At 41.8% G+C, this 21,949-nt stretch overlaps 1 pseudogene; it reads left to right on the plus strand.

The window, feature by feature from the left end:
- The first annotated feature begins 52 nt into the window (after positions 1-52).
- LOC129143382 (UDP-glucuronosyltransferase 1A7-like) lies at positions 53-18,644 on the plus strand (annotated as a pseudogene).
- Positions 18,645-21,949: the final 3,305 nt, after the last annotated feature.

Genomic DNA, 21,949 nt, shown 5'->3' on the forward strand with positions numbered 1-21,949 from the left:
GTATTAAAGGATAAATATGTATAAGAGGTTTTATAGATGTGTAAAATTATATATTTATATGTATCTTTACAAATTTAAGAATAAAGGAAGGAAAATTCTCAAAGAGAAATTCAGATATCAAGCAGTGCCCTTTGACCAAGAGCCTTGGTTACAACATACCTACAAAAGTGAACTGTCATTGAAAGACCTATGGACACTGGATTTCTCTTTCCTTATTTAGAAGGGCAGGCTGTGTCTTGGAAAAGCATACGGTTTGTTGTATCTTGCTGGACAACAGGAGTCATAGTCTGAAGTGTCTGATGAGAAGGAAGCATCACTTGATGCAGTGTGCATCTGTGCCCGTGTATGTGCACGTGTGTTTGTGTGTGTGCGTGCACACATGTGTCAGCATGCAGTGTCTCAGATCCTACATAGGGGTTTTCCCTGAAGGTCTCCAGTAGCAAAAACTCATTGAGTCTATCCAGGGGAATTACATCCAATGCCGTAATTAAATACTTTAATGAAGATGGCAGATCATCATTCAAGAGAACATCAGGATAATTTTAATTGAAAAAAAGAAAAAAGGAATCACTCCCAGGGTTTTTTAGTTTTTGGTGAGTTCCAGCAGAATTGATGACTAGGTCCAGTAGGAAGGAATTCAGGATTACTCTGTACCATCCAGGGTGAGTGTAGCTCTGAAGAACTGCGGGTGGGAAGTGACTTCACAGCAAGAAAAGATCTGGGCTTCCCCCATTGCTCTAAGATCTGGTTCCATTGTGAGATTCAAATTCAGAGTAAGCTGTTAGTGGGCAAGCCCAAGGTCTCCCACCAAGATTATTCAATTCAACTTCTTTTTTTTTTTAATCAAAGTTTTCAAACGTATGGCAAGGAGAGACTATAGTGTGATGAACACCTATATATCCATCTTTGTGTTACATAATTTTCAATATTTTATTATACTGATTCATGTATCTGCTCTTTTGTTTCGTTTTTTTAAAAATAACTTTTGGCTACAATTTTTTAATGGAAATGCTGGAGATATCATTCTATCCCCAAATACTTCACTAAATATAAGAAATAAGGAAAATTTGTTACATAGCCACAGTATCATTATCATTCCTCACAAAATCAATAACTCTTTAATATTGTCTCACTCATAATGCATAATGAAATTTCCCCTAATTGTCTCAAAAATGTTTTGTACATGCAGATCAGTAGAACGGAGTTGAGAATCCAGATATAAACCCATACATCCTTGGCCAATTGATTTTTACTGTGGTGCCAAGACTGTTCAAATGGGAAAGAATAATCTCTTCAACAGAGGTCGCTGCGACAGCTGCATATCCACATGCAAAAGAATGAAGATGCACCCTTATATGCAAAAACTAACTTGAAATGGATCAAATAGCTAAATAGAAAAGCTAGAAGTGTAAAAGTTTAGAAGGAAACATTTGGGCAAGTATTAATGACCTGGATTTCTGGGATGTGACACCAAAAGTATCAGAAACACCAACAAAAACAACACAGACATATTTGACATCAAAATAAAAAACTTTCGTGCATCAAGGGACACTATCACGAGAGTGAAAAGACAACTCACATGGCTTCCCTCGCTAAGATGTGCAAACAAACGTATACATGCTTGACATGGAGGCTCCTGGGAGGCGATCACAATCCTCAATGACCTGAAGTCCCAAAATCTTGAATGTTAAGATCCTGAAAGATCAAGGTCCCACAAATATAATTCCAGAAAAAATAACTTTAAAAATTCTTTAAAAGATATCTGTTTACATTTTAAATGGGGATTTATTTGAAAAATATATAAAAACAGGACAGAACACTTCATAGGCCACTTTACACCCTAAAATATATAATAATAATACATATTTTTGCAAGCTTAAACCCTCAGGTGTACTAATGACTGTCACATAGGTGTATCACTTGTGAGCAGATGAATCATATTCATAGAATAACAGGTCAAAAAAAGAAAAGTATAAACATATATCATTGTGGTTGGTAATTGTGTGCACTCAGCTTTACAGCTCTGATCATCTGACATACCTTGAAAAATGAACAGAGACTTTTCATGAGGTCAGTCAAAAACCTCTATGGGTCACCACCACATACACAGTTGCTCAAAGTGCCCAAGTCTTGAGAGCCTCACCCTCACACGTAGCTGGGATTACAGGCATCCACCACTACACCTGGCAAATTTTTATAGTTTTAGTAGAATGGGGTTTAGCCATGTTGGCCAGCTTGGCCTTGAACTCCTGACCTCAGGTGATCCACCCACCTCGGCCTCACAAAGTACTGTGATTACAGGCATGAGCCACCACGGCCCCCTGAGAAATTTTATCTTTCACAAATACAGATGTACAAAAGGGACTTCTCTTCATTTATTGAGGACGTTACAACGTTTTTACATACATGCCTAATGCTTACACACGGTTAACCCTTTGATAATGCACTTTCATGGAGTCAAATTTGTGAGCATAAAATGAATTCGAATTCTCTAAAAGTCTCCACACACTTTCTGCCTTTGGTATTGGAAATGATGTGCAGATGAAATACATATAGCATAGCAAATTGCAAAAAGAATGCTGACAATGTAATCCTGTGAAAAAACCTAAAAAGAAGAAAAAGTAAAAGGAAAAAACTCCAAATTAACCTATGCTGTGATTGTGATTTTTGGGATTTTAGCTGTTAGAGAGTTTAGATTTTAGGGAGTTAGACCTTTGGGATTTGGATCCTTAGGGAATTGATATTTTGGAATTCAACATTCAGAATTATGGGTTTTGGGATTATGTCTTTCAGGATTATGATCCAAACCCTATAGCATCTTGTTTGTTAGCATAACGTGTACAAATTTTAGATATATCTCTGCACCCCAGCAGAGCATCACGAAATTGAGTAGTTTACAGCACAGCTTCTTAACCTATCTGTGACTAAGGAATAACACAAAAAGTTTTCTGCAATTCATTATAGATCCATGTTTTTCTGTAACATATAAAAAAAATAAATGCTACAAAGTGAAATGAAATCAGACTATAAAATGCAAAACTACAGAGGATTGCTTGGCTGACAGCAACACCAATTGCTACAGGAATTTCTAAGTATTTCCTGCAGGGTCTGCACCTGTGCTGAGATGGGCGGGTAACACCATGAGCTGGAAACCATACCTTGAGCAGCACTGTTTTAGACCCAATCCAATGGTGCTATGTGAGTAGTGTTTAATCAGAAATAAGGCTGGGTGCAGTGGCTCACGCCTGTGAGCCTGAGGTCAGGAGTTTGAGATCAGCCTGGCCAACATGGTGAAACCCCGTCTCTAATAAAAATACAAAAATTTGCCAGGTGTGGTGGCAGTCACCTGTAATCCCAGCTACTCAGGAGGCTGAGGCAGGAGAATCACTTGCATCTGGGAGGCGGAGGTTGCAGTGAGCCGAGATCTTACCACTGCACTCCAGCCTGGGTGAGAGAGCGAGACTCTGACTCAAAAAATAAATAAATAAATAAATAAAAATAAAAAACAAACAGAATACTTTCTGTTTTGTTAAGGTGCTAAATACATTGTCACAAACACTGAATAATTAGTGATCACCAGGGCAAAGTCTATCATCAGCTACCAGTTTTCCTTATAACCTTGTGTTTTGGGAACCTAGCAACCCTTCTGCCCGCTAAAGTGATAACTCATGCAGGTTTGCCCAGAATATTCCCAGTTTAACACTGGAAGTCTCATGTCCCGGGAGACTCCTCGTTCCCCAAGGAGCAGGGACAGCAGGTCACTGTCACTGGAGCACTGGAAGCTGGCCACATCACTAGGAGATTCAGAAGGGGCACGACTTAAGGAGGCTCATGCTTCTCTTATCTTCTGCTTTCTGCTGTCATTTCCAATGGGTGACAAGTTCCTTCCACGCAGAAGCCAGGCCAGGAGATAAAGTCATCTTGTCCTAGAAAAACTGTTAGAAAGAAGGGAAACTGTCTAGTGTGTTTCGCCAAAAGAGTTTCACAGACTCTTCTCTTATTGGGGATATGGGGGTGGATGATCACTGTCCTGGTCTCCCTGAAGCAAGGACACCTCTCTGGCCTCAGGGTGCCTGTCAGGCAAGTCTCTCCTGTCCCTGGAGGTTCACAGAGCCCCATCCCTGCAAGAGCAATGCTAAGTGGGGTTGGCTTTGAGCCCCAGCCATTCTCTTAACAATTCTTTTAGTTAAGTATCAGTTCCCTCATCCCCCCACTCCAGCATTTTTTGCCTCTTGCTATGATCAGTTTTCTCACTTTCACTTTTACACCTCTGATCACTGAAAAATTACAGAATTATAAGTTTGGAAAAGGAGTCTTTATTTCTTGGAAAAGGTTACAGCCTTCAAGGCGGCCATCTAGCTGGCTGGGAAGCATGACCTCTGGCAAATACCAGAGACAGGTCCTTGAAAGGAGAAGGGATGGGGTAGGAGCTTTATGCTGAACAAACTGGCTAAACATACATATTCACCAGGTTACAGGAGGAGCTATGAATATTTATGAAGGCCGTGCTGACTCATGCGTATTGAACACACATGCATGTTACATATGACCCGTGTTCACCCTGGGGTGGAGACATCATATTTAAATGGATTACAATTAGGCCCTGTACATCAAAAGGCCCTTTCAGGGCACAAAGGCACTCAAATTCACAGTCTCTGTAAATTGGCCAGAACCAGTCTGTGATCACCAGTCACTGGTCTTCTTACCAGGAGAAAGTTACTGAAATCAGCCTCTTGTCCAACGAAAGCTGTATTTGTGGCTTATGGAACAAGGGATGGGCATCAGTTAGCATATGGTGGAGCTGCACTTGTTTAACATTGTTTTTCTCTAGATCTGTGCTTATTTAGCTGCTAGAGAAAAAGAAAAACTCTGTGGCAGTCAGAACATAGTTGATTCTTTAAGTGTAGGCGCCCACGACTCAACTCTTGCCTGGCGTGGCTTGAGGTCTTGTGTGTAGTTTGGTATCTGATGGCCACAAAAAGTCCATTGTATCCATCTCATCTCTATTTTAACATTAAAGCGGGTCAGTTGTGTTTATACCACAAAAGGGAGGGAGTGTGACGAGGCGTGTCCAGGCTTCTGTTCTGTCGTGGCTGTGACTCAGTTTTGGTTTCTCTGGGGTCTTTCTGGCCAGGAGGGGTCCATTCACTTGTTGTGGGAGACGGGCGGCACTTAGTATTTTCTTTTCAGTTTACACCTTCCTGGGCATCCGCATTAAGATGTGCAGATACACCAGCATGGCACATGTATACATATGTAACTAACCTGCACATTGTGCACATGTACCCTAAAACTTGAAGTATAATAATTAAAAAAAAAAAGATGTGCAGATAAACACGCATATGCTTCATGTGGCAGCTCCCTTGGTTAAACATTTTTTTTTTTTCCTTTCCTATGAGACTTCCTGAACAAGTGAGCCCAGGTGGAGCCTCTGCCTGTGTTAGGACCTAACCTTTCTGTGGCTTTCTGGAATCCCTGGTGTCAGAGGTCAAGTGTGGATTACTGCTGCTTCCCCTCACCATCTTCTCCTTTCCTTCAGTCTGTCCTGACAATGTGATACCCCACAGGATACACTGCCTCTTTGACCCACTCAAGGGGGCATTTTGGTGATGCCCTGTGGCCTGCGGGCCCCCACCAGCTATCATGGTCCCCATCATCTTGCCTTCCCTGGCTCACAGGCTTTATTTTATGCCACTCTTCATCCCTCCTCTGTGCAGCTCCCCTTTTCCTTTTCTCTCCTTCTTCCTTTTCTCTATTTCCTTCCCCACCAATTTCTTTCCCTCTGTCACTTCCTCAGCGTGATCCCTGTTCCAGAGGTATAGGATGATATGGTTTGGCTGTTTCCCCACTCAAATCTCCTCTTGACTTCTAGCTCCCATAATTCCCACGTGTTGTAGGAGGGACCCAGTGGGAGATAATTGAATCATGGGGGCAGTTTTCCCCATACTGTTCTCATGGTAGTGAATTCATCTCATGAGATCTGAGAATTTTATAAGGGATTTCCCCTTTCCCTTGGCTCTCATTCTCTCTCCTGCCTGCTGCCACGTAGACATGCCTTTTGCCTTCAGCCTTGATTGTGAGGCCTCCCCACCCATGTGGAACTGTGAGTCCATTAAACCTCTTTTCAAAAATGTAATTTATCCAGTCTTGTATCTCTTTATCAGCAGTGTGAAAACAGACTAATACAGTAAATTGATACCAGTAGAGTGGTGTGCTGCTGTAAAGATACCTGAAAATGTGGAAGCAACTTTGGAACTGGATAACAGGCAGAGGTTGGAAGAGTTTGGAGGGCTCAGAAGGAAACAGGAAAATGTGGGAAAGTTGGGAACTTTCTAGAGACTTGTTGAATGGCTTTGACCAAAATGCTGATAATGATATGGACAATGGGATGAGAAACTTGTTGTGAATTGGAGCAAAGGTGACTCTTGTTATGTTTTAGCAAAAAGATTGGCAGCATTTTGCCCCTGCCCCAGAGATTGGTGGGACTTTGAAATTGAGGGAGATGACTTAAGGTATCTGGCAGAAGAAATGTCCTTTTTTTTCTTTTTTTTTAAGATGGAGTGTCGCTGTGTTGCCCAGGCTGGAGTGCAGTGGTGCAGTCTTGGCTCACTGCAAATTCCGCCTCCCAGGTTCAAGCAATTCTCCTGCCTCAGCCTCCTGAATAGCTGGGATTACAGGTGCGCACCACCATGCCCAGCTAATTTTTGTATTTTTAGTAGAGATGGGTTTCACCATGTTGGTCAAGCTGGTCTCAAACTCCTGACCTTGTGATCTGCCTGCCTTGGCCTCCCAAAGTGCTGGGATTACAGGCATCAGCCACTGTGCCCGGCCAGCAGGAGAAATTTTTAAGCAGCAAGGTATTCAAGAGGTGACTTGGGTACAGTTAAAGGCATTCAGTTTTAAAAGGGAAACAGACATAAAGGTTCAGAAAGTTTGCAGTCAAGCAGGCTGCAGAAATTTGCATAAGTAATAAGGAGCCAAATGTTAATCCCTAATACAATGGGGAAAATGTCTCTAGGGCACATCAGAGGTCTTCATGTCAGCCGCTCCCACCATAAGCCTAGATGCTTAGGAGGAAAAAATGGTTTCCTGGGCTGGGCCCAGGACACCCCTGGTGTGTGTAGCCTAGGGACTTAGTGCCCTGTGTCCCAGCCACTGGTGCATCTCAGTCCCTGGCTTCAGAGGGTGCAAGTCCCTGGCAGCTTCCACGTGGTGTTGAGCCTGCGGGTGCACAGAGGTTTGGTAAACTCTGCCTAGATTTCAGAGGATGTATGGAAACACCTGAATGTCCAGGCAGAAGTTTGCTGCATGGGCGGCCCCTCATGGAGAACCTCTGCTAGGGCAGTGCAGAAGCAAAATGTGGAGTTGAAGCCCCCACACAGAGTCCCCACTGGGGCAGTGCTTAATGGAGCTGTGAGAAGAGGGCCACCATCTTGCAGACTCCAAAATTGGAGATCCAATGACTGCTTGCACCTGGAAAAGCTGTAGACACTTAACACCAGCCTGTGAAAGCAGCCGGGAGGGAGGCTGTACTCTGCAAAGCCACAGGGGCGGAGCTGCCCAAGACCATGGGAACCCACCTCTTGCATCAACATGACCTGGATGTGAGACATGGAGTCAAAGGAGATCATTATGGAGCTTTAAGGTTTAACGACTGCCCTATTGGATTTCTGACTTGCATGGGGCCTGTGGCCCCTTTGTTTTGGCCAATTTCTCCCATTTGGAATGGGAGCATTTACCCAATGCCTATACTCTCCTTGTATCCAGGAAATAACTAACTTGCTTTTGAGTTTACAGGCTCATAGGCAAAAGGGACTTGCCTTGTCCGGAATGAGACTTTGAACTGTGGCCTTTTGAGTTAGTGCTGAAATGAGTTAAGATTTAGGGGACTGTTGGGAAGGCATGATTTGTTTTCACATATGAGGACATGAGATTTGGGAGGAGCCAGAGGTGGAATGATATGGTTTGGCTGTGTCCCCACCCAAATCTCATCTTTAATTTGAGCTCCCTAATTCTCGTGTGTTGTGGGAGGGACCCAGTGGGAGATAATTTAATCAAGGGGGTGGTTTTCCCCATACTGTTCTCCTCGTAGTGAATAAGTCTCACGGGATCTGATTTTATAAGGGGTTTCCCCTTTCACTTGGCTCTCATTTTCTCTCTTGCCTGCCACCACATAAGATATGCCTTTTGCCTTCTGCCAGGATTGTGAGGCCTCCCCAGCCACGTGGAGCTGTGAGTATCTAAGCAGCAAAGTATTCAAGAGGTGACTTGGTGCTGTTAAAGGCATTCCATTTTAAAAGGGAAGCAGACATAAAGGTTCAGAAAGTTTGCAGTCAAGCAGGCTGCAGAATTTGCATAAGTAATAAGGAGCCAAATGTTAATCCCTAATACAATGGGGAAAATATCTCCAGGGCACATCAGAGGTCTTCATGGGAGCCCCTCCCACCACAGGCTTAGAAGCTTAGGAGGAAAAAATGGTTTCCTGGGCTGGGCCCAGGACACATTAAATCTCTTTTTAAAAAATAATTTACCCGGCCTCAAGTATGTCTTTATTAGCAGTGTGAAAACGAACTAATACAGGAGTCATCAAGAAAGGTCAGCTTCTTCATCAAGGTTGGAGGCAGTGAAAACAACCCGAGTTCCAGTCCCTTCTGTGGGACCTAGCTTCTCCTCGCTGTCCCCACTTTACATCCATCTGCCCTGCCTGAAGACCCACCCTGGGGTCCTTAAGTTCCAGCATCAGACACCAAGGCAGTTTGCAGAGATCATCCAGTCAGCTACCACCATGCATCTGGCCAATCCCTCACCATGGGTATGCACAGCAGCTCTGCTTCTCTCACTGAACCCTGACTGCTATAGGTCGGAAGTAAGGGCTGTGGCACTGTGGCACCTTGTACACTTTTTGACTTGAAATGCAAGAGGCAGAAGGGACAGGAGCAAGAGGAGAGCCTAGACCATGGCCTATTACAGTTTTTGTGGGAAAGACAGGCAGGGCAGGAGAAAGAGTTTAGGACTGGCTGGTTTGGATAATCTCACTGGGCTCTGAGCTATAAGGCTGGGCCCTTTGCTCTCTCTAATAATTGGCTGGCTTGGAGAGGGACTCCATTCTCAGCCAGAAAGGGATTTTAAGATGTGGAAACATCATAATATACAGAAAATTAACAAATACATGCAATACAGGAAGTATGCTCTTTTTTTTTTCTCATGGATAAATACCTAGCAATAGAATAGCTGTGCTTTATGATAGGTATATGTTTACCTTTTTAAGAAACTGCCAAACAATATTCTCAAGTAGCTGTGCCATCCCACCACCAGGATATGAACGGACCAGCTCTTCCTGCTCACAAGCACCTGGTGTTTTAGTCTGTTTGTGTTACTATGAATGAATACCTGAGACTGGCTAATGTATAAAGAAGAGATGTTCAGCCTTCAGTTCTGCAGGCTGTACAAGAAGCATGGAACCAACATCTGCATAAGACAATAGAGTTAGCCTATCCCTTCCTGGCTTAAATCCTGGTGCCCACTTCTCTTCCTTACTAATAAATGTCCTTTGTGGCATTTTTTTTTCTAGATAGGGCACTTTTGCATGAATTAAAAACCAGTTTGGGCAGATATTCTTTCTCCTCGAAGCTTTTCCTCATGAATTCTGGGAACTCATCTGCTGCATATGGCTTCTGTTATCTTGACATTTTTAAAGCCAAACCTCTTCCTAAAACTAGCAAACCATTCTTTGCTGCCATTAAATTCTCCAGCTTTATATCCTTCACCTTTATTTAGCTTTGTGTTGTTATATAATGACTTTGTTTTTCTCAGGTCATAGTAGAGAATGTAGGTATGCCTTTCTTGTAACAAGCCTGTGCCCACATAAAAGCTGCATTTTTATAATAAAACTTTATTTAGATAAGCATGATACAGAATTAATCTTTGACAACTTATCTATGGATATAATGACTCTAGTTTCAGTCTTTTTCTTCTGAAATATGTGAGCTTTCCCCAACAATCTGGTCTGTTTTCCTACCTTAATATTCTACTTTTGCTCTTGGATTTGTTGATAGGGTCCAGAGGACTTCCCATGGGGCTGTAAAGAACTTATTCCTCCATGTGGACTGTGCACACTGTGGTGCTGTCATTACTGTTACCACCAAGAGACTCCTTAAACACTTAGGATATATGACAGTCTTCACTTGGTTAAAAAAATCTGCCAGTGTCTCAGAAAGACCTTTCTCACTATTAATCTTTAACCCATGGATGGAATCCTAGATATTTTTATCCATTAACTCTTTGAATATCCTTGTTTCTACCTTGGCAGTGGAGTCTACTGAGATTGAAAAGCTGCATTTTTAATATGAGATAAAAAGGTATTTTGGAAAAAGTGCAAGGTTTGAAGCCTGCTGGCCTCACTGCAGTGATGGCTTAGTGAATTTTCTTTTCTTTTTTTAACAATGGTCCTTATCTGGTTTCATTTTTTTTTTTTAAATGATGGCCAACCATAGCTGCAGTCCTTAACCTATGGTACATGTCAAGCAATTCAACTTTCATTATAATATCATGAATTTCTTTGCTTCATGGGAGCACTTGAGGCATCACTAGTGACACTTTGTATGGGCACCATGGTATTTAGGGTTTCTGATGTGCAGCAAACATGACAAACAATGCATGAGAACTGTGAGATCAGTGTTTACTATGATACACAATTTACTGGAGGGATGAACTGCACACATGGAGATGATCAGCCTCACGTGGCGTTCTGAGTGGATACTTACAACACTTGAACTCCCTGCAATAGCAACAGGGGGTGGCTATGAAATTATCGCAATAGTACAGTAGGCACAGTTAACTCTATGCACTTATGACTTAATGCTGCAACCTTACTTTTTTTACTTTTCTGTTGACTACAAATGGTGTCATGTATAGTCTGTGTTTGTGTGTATAAGTTTTGATAAATTTTAACTATTTAAAATAGATTTGTGTCCATATTATGGTAGTAAATGATAAAATAAACTAGTTACTGTATATATTTTATGCATTCCTGACACACTAAACTTTTTCTTAATTTTTTCACTATTGTAGGCTATGTGGTTTATCTGCAAGTCTTTTCAATTTGTTGCAAATCTCCATAACATTTTCTAATATATTTATTGCAACAAATCTGCCTATAAATGGACCAACACCATTGAAACTCTTGATGTTCATGAATAACTGTTTATAGAAATGAAATTAACTTTTACTTGTTGTATCCTGCAGCAACGCTAAACTTACTTATCTGTTCTTGGAGGTTGTTGTAGTTTGTTGGAAATTCCACATAGATGATCACGTTGTCTGTGAATGAGATCTTTTTACTTTTTCTTTCAAATCTGGATATTTTAAATTTCTTTTTCTTGTTTGACTGCATTGAATAAAACAATGTTGAATAGAAGTAGTAACTAGCCCCCCATCCTTGGCATGTGTCTGATCTGAGGAGTGGAGCATTCAGTCTTTCACTATTAAGGATGATGTTAGCTGTGGGTTTTTCTAAGATGCCCCTGAATAGTTTTGGAAACTTTCCCTCTTTTTCCTTCTTTTGCTGATAAATTTTTTTGTCAGATATGGATTTTGAACTTTGTCAAACACTTTTTCTGTACCTATTGAGATCATTACATGGTTATACTTTTTTAGTTTGTTTATATGGTATGTTACTTTGATTTATTTTTAAAGATTATTTATCATTAATTGTGTTGAAATATGCATAGTGTACACTTATCATGTTCACCACTTTAGGTGCACAGTTCAGTATTGAGTACATTCACATTGCTGTGCAACCAACACCACCATTCATCTGCAGAACTCTCTTCATCTTCCCAAACTGAAGCTTGGGACCCATTAAACAATAATTGCCCATTCCCCTCTCCTCCAAGCCCTTGGTGTAACCACCCAAGGGGTTCTCCTTGTCTGCTGCCTAGACAGAGCTGATTTATCAAGACAGGGGAATTGCAATAGAGAAAGAGTAATTCATGTGGAGCTGGCTGTGCAGTAGATTGGAGTTTTATTATTACTCAAATCGATCTCCCTGAGCAATTCAGGGAGCAGAGTTTTTAAGGACTACTTGGTGGGTTGGGAGAAGCCAGTAAGCCAGGAGTGCTGATCGGTCAGGGATGAAATCTTAGGGAGTTGAATCTGTCTTCTTGTGCTGAGTCAGTTCCTGGGTGGTGGCCACAGATCAGATGAGCCAGTTTGTCTATGTGGATGCTGCCAGCTGATCCATCAAGTGCAGGGTCTGCAAAATATCTCAAGCACTGATCTTAGGAGCAGTTTAGGGAGGGTCAGAATCTTGTAGCCTCCAGCTGCATCAATCCTAAACCATGATATCTAATCCTGTGGCTGATGTTAGTCCTACAAATGCAGTCTAGTCTCCAGGCAAGAAGGAGGTCTGCTTTGGGAAAGGGCTGTTACTGTCTTTGTTTTATAAAACTATAAACTAAGTTTCTCCCAAAGGTAGTTCAGCCTATGCCCAGGAATAACAAGCACAGCTTGAAGGTTAGAAGCAAGATGGAATCACTTAAGTTAGATCTCTTTCACTGTCTCAGTCATAATTTTGCAAATGTGGTTTCATTGGCAACCACCATTCCTCTTTTTGATTCTATCAATTTGTCTATTTTGGATACCTCATACAAGTAGAATGATATGGCAGTTGTCATTTAGTGACTGGCTTACTTTACTTAGCACAAAGTTTTCAAGGTTTATTCACGGTGTAGCACGTGTCAGAATTTCCTCCCTCTTTAAGGCTGAATTTTACTCCTTTGTTACCACATTTTGCTTATGCACTCATCTGCAGATGGGCACTTGGGGTGAGTTCACCTCTTGGCTGTTGTGAGTTACGCAGCTATGAACATGGTGGTACAACCTTGATTAATTTTCTAAAGTTAAGACCAGCCTTGCATCCCAGGGATAAACCCCATGTGCTTGTAGTTTATGATCTTTTTACGTATTATATACTTAAAATATTATTGAATTTGATTTGCTAAAATATTGTTTTAAATTTTTGTTTCTAAGTTCATGAGGGTCTGTAGTTTTTCTATCTTATAGTGTCTTTATCTGGTTTTGATATTTTGGTAATGCTAGTCTTTTAAAATGAATTAGGAAATTCCATAGGCTTTTGGTTTCTGGACTAGACTGTGAGGATTTGGTATTATTTCTTCCTTTATTGTTTAGTAGAATACATTAGGGAAGTCATCTGAACTTCACTTTTTTGGTGGGAAAGTTTAAATTTCAAATTCAAATTCAATTTAAAAGATATTAGTTACTTCTATTTGGGTTATTTATTTCTTCTAGTGAGAAGATTGGGAGCTTGTGCCTTTAAAGAAATATGTTCATTTCATCTGTGTTTTAGACTTTATTGGCATAAACTTGTTCATGATATTCTGTTATCATTTTAATATTTGTAGAATATATGGTGATACCACCTCTCTCATTACTGATATTAATAATTTATTTCTTCTTTCTTTTTTTCTGATCAGTCTGCTAGATAGAGCTTTATCAAGATAATTGATCTTCTCAAAAAGCCAGCTTTGGTTTCTTTAATTTTGTCTATTGATTTTCTGTTTTCTATTTCATTGATTTCTGCTCTGAAGTAAGCCTCCAGGGAAGATAAATTACTCACTGTCATTTTTGTTTTTCAAGGGCAGCCATCTGCAAGTGCCTCAGTTACCAAGTTAAAAGGTGACTGAGCAAATGTCTAGTATCAGTTAGGGTGTCCTGGAAGGAGACATTTTGTTCTCCTACAAGAACTATGCCCTGAGGTTTGCTGCAGAATCCCTCACTAAATGTTCCTCAGAGTGTAACCTGACATGCACTGCTGAGCTCACCCATGAAGGTGTTGAGAAAACCTGCAAGATGTGATTCAGCCCAATGCAACAAGTATTCCCATGGATTTCCTCTGTGCAAGGCATAGCATGGGTGCTGTGGAAGGAGGATGAAAACACAAGACATAACCTCAACATGAAGTACTACTCAGGAAACTGGGGCAGACCAATACATATATTCCCGAGGGAGGCACAAGGCCAGTGGAATAAGCCCACAGCAGAGGCCTACAGCTCTGTTCAGAATGTGGAAGCAGAGCAGGCAGAGAGAGGCAGCTCAGCAGAGTACTCGGGAAAGCATAGGGCCAGTGACTCCTCACTGCAGGCAACGTATCTGAAGAAAGCCATTTACAATAGGTGACAATCACATTCTATAAAAATCCATGGAAGGGTCCATGGAAGCAGGGTTGTCAATCTCATTATAGCATTTCAGAAGCCAGGAATGGAAGATTAAAAGCAGCAATGCCTATGCATTGCAGAGATACAGGTGAGTCACAATTTCCTGTCAGGTAGGAGGTCAATGCTAAGGACCTTACTGTCTTTCCTTGGGCCATGAAATGCCAATTCCTTTCTGGGCAGAGGGCATTTGGTTGTCTCAAGCTAAAATCCACATTTTGCTTTGCGTCTGGGCAATTTACAAAAGAAGGAGGTTTATTGGACTTACAGTTCCACATGGCTGGGGAGGCCTCACAATCATGGTGGAAGGGAAGAAGGAGCAAGTCACATCTTACATGGACGGCACCACCCAAAGAGAGCTGTGTAGGGAAACTCCCCTCATAATACCATCAGATCTCATGAGATTTATTTGCTATCAGGAGAACAGCACGGGAAAGACCTGGCCCCATGATTCAATTACCTCCACCAGGTCCCTTTCACAATATGTGGGAATTCAAGGTGAGATTTGGGTGGGGACACAGCCAAACCATATCAGGGACAAATTCCAGAAACATTAGCTTTATTCAAATTTACTTTCCTTTTTACCTTTCTGAGTCGTCAAGTTCTAAAAGCACTGCTTAATTTTGTTTCTAAACTCACATTGCAGCACAGGGCATGATCTGCCCTCAAGACAAAGACCATAAGCTACTTTTTCCTGGAAAATGTACAAGTTGGTATCTCAGCAAATGCTACTCATGTTTCTTATCCTTATGAGTAAATCATTGGCAGTATGTGTGATTTTTTTGGGGGGGGGTCAACAGGAAAATACACGGCCTCTTTTTGGGGGCAGGTTTTGCCTGTATTTCTCCTGCCTACAAATATTATAGGAGCTTAGAATTCCAGCTGCTGGCTCACTCTTGGCTGAAGTTCTCTGATGGCTCCTGCTGGGTGGAATGGCCCCCTTCACCTATGTGTGTGTCTGCTGCTGACCTGTGGCTTTGCCCAGGCAGGGAAGCTGCTGGTAGTGCCCATGGATGGGAGCCACTGGTTCACCATGAGGTCAGTGGTGGAGAAACTCATTCTCAGGGGCATGAGGTGGTCATAGTCAGGCCAGAGGTGACTTGGTAACTGGGAAGATCACTGAACTGCGCAGTGAAGACTTACTCAACCTCATACATTCTGGAGGATCTGGACCGAAGTTCATGGTTTTTGCTGATTCTCACTGGAAATCACAAGTACAAAGTCTATATCCTCTAGTGACACGTTCATCCAGTGGTATTTTGGACTTATTTTATTCAAATTGTAGAAGTTTGTTTAAGGACAAAAAATTAGTAGGATACTCAAACGAGAGTTCTTTTGATGCAGTATTTCTGGATCCTTTTAATGCCTGTGGCTTTATTGTTGCCAAATATTTCTCCCTCCCCTCTGTGGTCTTCGCCAGGGGAATATTTTGCCACTATCTTGAAGAAGGTGCACTGTGCCCTGCTCCTCTTTCCTATGTCCCCAGAGGTCTCTTAGGGTTCTCAGATGCCATGACTTTCAAGGAGAGAGTGCAGAACCACATCCTGCACTTTAAGGAATATTTATTTGGCCCAATTTTTTCAAAAATGCCCTAGAAATAGTCTCTGAAATTCTCCAAACACCTGTCACCGTATATGATCTTTACAGCCACACATCAATTTGGTTGTTGTGAACTGACTTTGTTTTGGACTATCCCAAACCTGTGATGCCCAACACAGTCTTCATCAGTGGCACCAGCTGCCATCAGGGAAAGCCATTGCCTAAGGTAAGTCATCTCTCCTTTAGTGTAGTAAGAATAATCTGGCTTTGCATCATAAAAAAAGATTTTGCATTGTGTTAGGCCATTCTTGAATTGCTATAGAAAATACCTGAGACTGGATAATTTATAAAGAAAATGGGTTCAATTGGCTTATGATTCTGCAGGCTGTACTAGCATGGTGCCAGTATGTGCTTGTACAGCCTGCAGAACCATGAGCCAAGTAAACCTTTTGGGGGAGGACTCAGGGAGCTTTTACTTGTGGTAGAAGGCAAAGTAGAAGCAGACATGTCACATAGCAAAAGCAAGAGCAAGAGAGAGTGAGAAGATGTGCCACGTACTTAAACAACCAAATCTTGTGAGTACTCACTATTACAAGGGCAGCATCAACTCATGAGAGATCTGCCCTCGTGACCCAAACACCTCCTACCAGGCCGCACCTCCAGCACTGGGAATTACGTTTCAACATGAGATTTGGACGGGACAAATATCCAAACTGTATCATTTCTCCCCTGCCTATTCCCCCAAATCTTATGTTCCTCTCATATTGCAAACTACCATAATGCCTTTCCAATTGTCCCTCAAAATCTAACTCATTACATCACTTGCTCAAAATTCCAAAGTCCAAAGTCTCATCAGAGACAAGGCAAGTCTCTTCCACCTATCAGTCTGTAATAAAAAACAGTTATTTACTTCCAAGTTACAATGGGGGTACAGGCATTGGGTGCTCCCATTCCAAAAGGGAGAAATTAGCCAAAAGAAAGGGGCTACAGGCCCCATGTGAGTTTGAAACCCAGCAGGGCAGTCATTAAATCTTAAAGCTCCAAAATAATCTCCTTTGATTCCATGTCTCACATCCAGGACACACTGGTGCAAGGGGTGGGCTCCCATAGCCTTGGACAACTATGACCCTGTGGCTTTGCAGGATTCAGGGCTCATAGCTGCTCTCACAGATTGTTGAGTGCCTGCAGCTTTTCCAGGAGCAAGGTGCAAGCTGCCAGAAGGTATACCATTCTGGGGTCTGGAGGATGGTGGTCCTCTTTCTCATAGCTCCACTAAGTGATACCTTATTGTGGATTCTGTGTGGGGGCTCCAACCCCACATTTCCACTCTGCCCTAGTAGGGATTTGTTGTGAGGGCTCCACTCCTGTAGCAGGCTTTTTGCCTGCGCACCCAGGCTTTCCCATGCATCCTCTGAAATCTAGGTGGAGGGTGCCAAGCCTCCTTCACTCTTGCATTCTGCTCACCCACAGGCTTAACACCACATGGAAGCCATCAAGGCTTATGACTTGCACCATCTGAGGCAGCAGCCCAAGCTGTATCTGGGGCCCTTTGAGCTGAGGCTAGAGCTGGAGTGGCTGGGATGTGGGGAGCAGTGTCCTGAGGCTGCACAGGGTAGCAGGGCCCTGGGCCTGGCCCACAAAATCATTCAGTCCTCATAGACCTCAAGGCTTGTGATGGGAGGGGCTGCCTTGGAGATCTCTGATATGCTTTTGAGGCCTTAGCATTTGGCTCCTTTTTAGTTATGCACATCTCTTTAACAAGTGGTGGCTCCATGTCCTGCCTGAATTGCCCTCCTGAAAAAGCTTTTTCTTTCTCTGCCACATGACGAAGCTGCACATTTTCCAAACTTTTATGCACTGCTTCCCCTTTAAATATAATTTCCAACTTGAAGTCCTTTCTTTGTTCCTGCATCTAAGTGTAGGTTGTTACAAGAAGCCAGGCCACATCATGAATGCTTTGCTGCTTAGAAATTTCTTCTGCCGGATACCCTAGGTCATCACTCTCAAGTTCAAACTTCCATAGGTCCCTAAGGCATGAACACAGTATAGCCAAGTTCTTTGTTAAGGCATAACAAGGGTGACCTTTACTCCAGTTTCCAATAACTTTCTCATTTTCACATGAGACCTCATCAACCTGGTGCTCATAGCCCATATTTTTATCAGCATTTTGGTTACAATCATTTAACCAGTCTCTAAGAAGGTACAAACTTTCCCTTCATCTTCCTGTCTTCTTCTGAGTCCTGTAAACTCTTCAAACCTCTGCCTGTTACCAAGTTCCAAAGTCACTTCCACATTTTCAATATCTTTATAGCAATGTCCCACTCTCAGTACCAATTTTCTATTGGTACTATTTTCTGTTGGTACCAATTTTCTATTCTTCATTGTGTAGCCATGAAGAAATGCTTGAGACTGGGTAACTGGTAAATAAAAGAGGTTTAATTGATGCAAGATTTTGCAGGCTGCACAAGCACGGTGCTGGCATCTGTTCATATTGTGGGGAAGCCTCAGGGAGCACTTACTCATGGCAGAAGGTGAGGCAGGAGCACATCACATGACAAAAGCAGGAGAAAGAGAGAGTCGATGGGGGTGGTCTGCACACTTAAACAACCATATCTTGTGAATACTCACCGACTACTGCAAGGACAGCACCAAGCTGTGAGGGATCCACCGCTATGATCCAAACACCTCCCATCAGGCCCCACCTCCAACATTGCGTATTATATTTCAACATGAGATTTGGGTGGGGACAAATATCCAAACTATAACACTTACTGAACTGTGAGTTAACATTTTCATTTGTCACATTTGGAATTTTTTTCCAGTTATGTGAATCAGTTTGTGCCATTTCATGGACCTCTCAGTTAGCAATTTTTTATTTGTAGGTCATATCCAGGTTGCATTTAAAGATACTCTTTTTGGGAAAATACCAAAAACCACAGTGAGAAATGAAACTTCCCTTTATTGCTAATTCTATAGAAAATGCTCTTAGCAGTTTTGTGTGCATCATTTTCATTTTTTGAAATTATTTTATGTATATGCAGATATCTAATGTATATTCTCACACCTATTTTGTTAAAATAAAATCTAGTAGCAGGCTGAACATATTGTTCTTTACTTTGCATTTTTCATTTGCCAATAAATTATAGACATCTTTAGAGGCTGATGCAGACTGATTTGACAAGTTCTTTTAGTAATTACATAAAAGTCTTTACTTTGGGTTTAACGTAGTTTTTTCAACCAATTAATGTTGAGATAGATTTAGGCATTTTCCAAATTTGTCTTTATGCACATTAGTGTGTAAACACTCTTTAATACTTTCTTTACATTACTATATTTCCATATTCGTAGCCTCTGATGAATTCTTCATCATGTGGATCCCCAGCAGCTTTACTTCTCTCATTGAACCCTGACTGCTATAGAATGGAAGTAGTGGCTGTGGCAAAGTAGTACCTTGTACACTTTTTGACTTGAAATACAGGAGGCAGAAGGAATAGGAATGAGGGTAGAGGCTAGACCATAGCTCTACTGGAGTTTCTTCAGGAAAGGCAAGATAGGGCAGGAGAAACAGTTTAGCATTGGTTGGTTTGAATAATTTCAGTGGTCTCTGAGCTCTAAGGGCAGGCCTTTTGCTATCTCTAATAATTGGCTGACCCATGCATCCCTACCAGAAAGGGATTTTTAAGATGTGAAAATATCATAATATACAGAAAATTAAACAATACACACAATACAGGAAGTATTTTATTCTTATGGATAAATACCCAACAGTGGAATAGCTGTGACTTATGGTAGGTGTATGGTTACCTTTTTGAGAATTTGCCAGACAACATTTACAAGCGGCCAGACCAAGGTGCCCTCCCACCACAAGCATATGAGAGGTCCAGCTGTTCACACTCACCAACACTGGATGTCTTAGTCCGTTTGCATTGCGATAAAGGAATACCTGAGGTTGGTTAATTTAGGAAGAAAACGTGTTTATTTGGCTTGTGGTTCATTCAGGGTACAAGAAGTATGACACCAGCATCCACATCTGGCGAGAGACTCAGGCTGCTGCCACTCATGGCAGAAGGTGAGGGTGGAGGGTGCTGATCACATGGCTAGAGAGAGAGAAGCAGGAGAAAAAGGAGGCAGGTACCAGGCTCTTTTTAATAATCAGGTCTTGCTGAAACGAATAGATGGGAAGTTCACTCCTTACTGGGAGGGGGCACTAGGTCATTCATCAGGGATCCACCCAAACACCTCCCACTAAGCCCCACTTTCAACATTAGAGATCAAATTTCAACACTTGATTTGGGAGGGACAGATAACTCAGCTATATCATTTGATACGGTCAGTCTTTTTCATTGCAACTATTAAACCTCAGTTTTAGTTTGATTTCCCTAATCATTAATTATGTTGAACATACTTACATGTGCCTGTTTGCCGTCTGTGTACCTTCTTTGGTTACTGTCTTTTGAAATCTTTGCTCATGAAAAAACATAGATGTCTTTTTAAAAATAGACTTTTTATTTTACAATAAATTTAGATTTAAAGCAACAGTGCAAAAAACAGCACTGAGAATTCCCATATATCCTTTGCCAGTTTCCCCTATTGATAAATCTTGGATTACTATGCACATTTATCACAACTCATTAACCAACATTGACATATTATGATGAACTAAGGTCTATGTTTTCTTCAGATGTCATTAATTTTCACCTAATGTCCTTGTTCTTTTCTGGGATCCCATCCAGGATACCACATGACATTTGCTCATCACATTTGTTTCATCTCCTCTAGCCTGTGACAGTTTTTCAGACTTTCCTTGTGTTTTTTTTTCTTTTTTTTTTCTTTTTTTGAGATGGAGTCTTGCTCTGTCGCCCAGGCTGGAGTGCAGTGGCGCGGTCTCGGCTCACTGCAAGCTCCGCCTCCCGGCTTCACGCCATTCTCTGGCCCAGCCTCCCGAGTAGCTGGGACTACAAGCGCCCGCCACTGCGCCCGGCTAATTTTTTTTGTATTTTTAGTAGAGACGGGGTTTCACCATGGTCTTGATCTCCTGACCTTGTGATCCGCCGGCCTCGGCCTCCCAAAGTGCTGGGATTACAGGCATGAGCCACCGCTTCCGGCCTTCCTTGGTTTTGATAGCAGTTTGTTTACTGGCACTGCTTCTTCTGTGGCTTCTTTAGTACCTGGTACAGACTCAAAAGCACCAATCTCCTTCAAGTCATCGTCTGCTGATTCCTCTGGTGTGGTGTCTATTCGCTCTTGAATTTTTCACAGATCCATATCTTGAAAGACCATATCCCGCAACTTTTGTTGCTGAATTAGAGATGTTGGGTTTGCAGGCAGGTAGAGCACTTTGAAACCTTCAGTGTTGAACTCGTGGGTTCTGGGCGGCTAGGGGCATTGTCCAAAATCAAAAGAACTTTCAAAGACAGTCTCTTACTGGCAAGACAAAGCAATGTAGAACCAATCCAGAAGAAGTGTTCTTGTCGAGGCTTTCTTGTACAACAAAAAAACTGGTAGTGGGTATTGATCTTTTCCCTTCAAGGTGTGGAGGCTAGCAGGTTTATAGATGCGGGCAGTCCTATTTTAAATCCAATGGCATTTACACAAAGCAGTAGAGTCAGTTTATCCCTTCTTGCCCTGAATCCTTGTGTTTGCCTCTCTTCCTTAGATTAGGGTTATGGTTAGTAGCCTGCAGAAACAATGTTGAATAGAAGCGGTAACAGCCCCTCAGTCCTTGGCATGATCTGAGGAGTGAGCATTCAGTCTTTCACTATTAAAGATGATGTTAGCTGTGGGTTCCTCCAAGATGTCCTTCATTAGTTTAAGATACTTCCCTTTTTTTCCCCTAGTTTGTTGAGAATTTTTTTTTTTATCAGAAATGGATTTTGGATTTTTGTCAAACACTTTTTCCATACCTATTTAGGTAATTATATGCTTATACACTTTTAGTTTATTTATATGGTATGTTACTTTAAATGATTTATAAAAATTATTTATTTTATCATTAATTGTGGTGAAATACACATAGCATAATATATATCATCTTCACCACTTTAGGTGCACAGTTCAGTATTGAGTACATTCACGTTGCTGTGCAACCAACACCACCATTCATCTCCAGAACTCTCTTCATCTTCCCAAACTGAAACTTTGGACCCCTTAAAAAATAATTCTCTGTTCCCCCCACCTCT

This window comes from Pan troglodytes, chromosome 13 (genome assembly GCF_028858775.2).
Source record: "Pan troglodytes isolate AG18354 chromosome 13, NHGRI_mPanTro3-v2.0_pri, whole genome shotgun sequence".
NCBI classification, from domain to species: Eukaryota; Metazoa; Chordata; class Mammalia; order Primates; family Hominidae; genus Pan; species Pan troglodytes.